Source organism: Poecilia reticulata, chromosome 15, assembly GCF_904066995.2.
Source record: "Poecilia reticulata chromosome 15, P_reticulata-male-v2, whole genome shotgun sequence".
Taxonomy (NCBI): domain Eukaryota; kingdom Metazoa; phylum Chordata; class Actinopteri; order Cyprinodontiformes; family Poeciliidae; genus Poecilia; species Poecilia reticulata.
The window spans coordinates 1,740,464-1,742,921 of record NC_088844.1 but is presented as its reverse complement, the minus strand read 5'-3'; the positions used below and the strand labels follow the sequence as shown (position 1 = coordinate 1,742,921).

The following is a 2,458-nucleotide window of genomic DNA, read 5'->3' as shown; positions in this document are numbered from 1 at the left end:
TAGCCATTACACTGATGCAAAAGTCTCTTTTCCTACATTGTAAATGTGTGAAATTACATACACAAACAGCTACAAAAGAAAGAAAAGAAGTAAGACATCTCACAAAAAATCTGTTACATACACTGAAAAAGGAGACATGGAAGACTGTGAGTAAAACCTCCAAGGAAACATGGATAACATCCTGACAAAGAGAAGTTTGTTTAACGTAACATACATTTTTAAATTGAATTAAGTAAATTTGTTGTGAGTTTAGGAACATCTTGGCTGCATGTGGAGCTAACCGTCCCTCTGTCTTCATAAGGTGGATTCTTTATTTCAAGTTCCAGAAATGTAGGGCCAGAACGATTAATTGTGATGGATGGTGATGAATGAATTATTGACATATTCATCAGCTAATTTAGAAATCAAATAGACAATACACAGACTCAATAAGAAGCCAACTGTTAAAAGAAAACATACTCAGAGAATTAATTAAGTCAAAAGTGTACAGAAATATATGCATATTCCATTTAGTATTAAAAAATCCCCTTGTGTCTGTAAATATTTCCTAACCAGAACTCCTCAAGTGACATTTCAAATAATGTGTAAAAAATAATTTTTAAGCATATTTTAAACTTTCCAATTAGATTAATAGAAATATTACTGAAAAATGAGCAGAAAATGATCAAGTGAACACTAAAGAATCCTATCTCATTAAATTTTAGGCAATAAAATTCAATTATTTGTTTGTTTTTTGCCTTTCTATGTATGTATGTATTATCACATGCAAATTCTTAAGTGGTCAAATGAAAAATCAACAAATTGCAGATTTTTTTTCTATCCAAATAATTGATTACTAAAATAATCATCAGTTGCAGCCCTAAAGAGGTGATTCTCTAACATTTCCAGCCCATTTTTATTACAGAAAATCCTGATATAATTCAAGTTTCTGTTTGTCTTTGAACATGACCATTCCATCAAGCAAAGGGCAATATATTCCTAATGTTTGGACTGAAAGCCAATATTTCAAATAAAACCACAACGGTTGGGTTCTATATGTCAGGGTTCCTGTGTGTGTGTGTGTGTTGAGTGTGAGTGAAGCATCTTTTCCAGCGAAGATCTTGGTGAGGAACCTGGGCAGCCTACACAGGTGGATCCCATCAGCCCCATCAGTGGTGGGGATAAAGGAGCAGCAGAACCTTCACTCAGTGCTGGATGATTAACGTGCACCGGTAGTCTCTCTAGCCCTCTCCTGTAGTCCGTAGTACTTGTTTTTGATCTGTCTCTTCGATATTTTTCCAGTGGTTTTAAAGTCCTTGTGTTTCCGTTTCTAGATCAGTTTCTGGATTCACCTACGGGATCTGTTCCATTGTTGTCTCCTCTCGTGTGGATCACCCGCAAGTCTGCCTGCCCGCTGCTCCCTCCGCACCACTCACTCGCTCCTGGAAGGATCTACCTGCAAGTCTGCCTGCCCGCTGCTCCCTCCGCACCACTCAATCGCTCCTGGAAGGATCTAGGAGAACTACCTTTCTCTATTTACAAGGAAATAAAACCCTTACCTTTATTTCGGACTTGTTGATTTGCATGTGGGTCAGAAGGTTAAAGCCCACCATGACACTATAAGATCAGAGTGGTGACATGGCAGATAAGGTAAAAATTGTGATTCAAATGAATGATTGTGTGTCTGGCTGGCTGCTGGTGAGTGTAACTAACAGGGTGATGGGCTGACAAGACAATTGAGAGTAGAATCGAGTGTTCTGTCAGTCTTATATAACCAACAGAAAGCCACAGCGCCGCTTTCATTTCACCCCAAATGCAGCGGATGCCTGGAAGAGACGTGCTGTATGTAAGATACGTGAAAGGAAATATAATGTCTCCCTGCAATATGTGAAAAACCCTTAGACTCAACTTATCTGTCATTTTCACCAAAGTCAGATACTGAAGCTCATGTTAACCGTTTTTTTATTCATGCCATTAATTTACAGTTTAAAAGCAACATATCACATGTTGATAAACAAAAAATTTAAATGAAAAGGAGAAGTCTGAAGAAGCAAAAAACTGTGCATAGTCTACCCTTCTTTCAAAAGTCAGTTCATTATCAAATAAGCAACTAAACATCAATCAGCCATCCATATAGATGCATCGTAAACAGGCTGATATAATTTATATAAAGACAAAAATAAAAAAAAACAAACATCTTTGTTATTATACAGCACTCTAATCAAGGTCTTTATACCTTGATAGAGTATGATGACTTAATTATTTTCTTAAAAGTAACACTAGACCTACTCTCTTTGGTTTCTTGAGACAGATTGTTCCACACATTTGTTCCATAAACAGAAATATAACGTTCCGTTCGCTTAGTTCTGACAGGGTTGTTTAAAAATCTCTCTCAAAAGGTTTCTTCAAACTTGATGTAGTGTTTTGAAGCTGGACACGACTTTGTCACCATCACAAACTACAGCGAACCTTAATATTG

The 2,458-nt window shown here is 36.8% G+C and overlaps 1 long non-coding RNA gene across 1 annotated transcript; it reads left to right on the top strand.

The window, feature by feature from the left end:
• The first annotated feature begins 1,083 nt into the window (after positions 1-1,083).
• Positions 1,084-1,543, top strand: LOC145555001 (uncharacterized). Its single transcript, XR_014091035.1, has 2 exons — positions 1,084-1,211; positions 1,314-1,543. It is a non-coding gene; the product is annotated as an uncharacterized LOC145555001 (long non-coding RNA).
• The last annotated feature ends 915 nt before the right edge of the window (positions 1,544-2,458 follow it).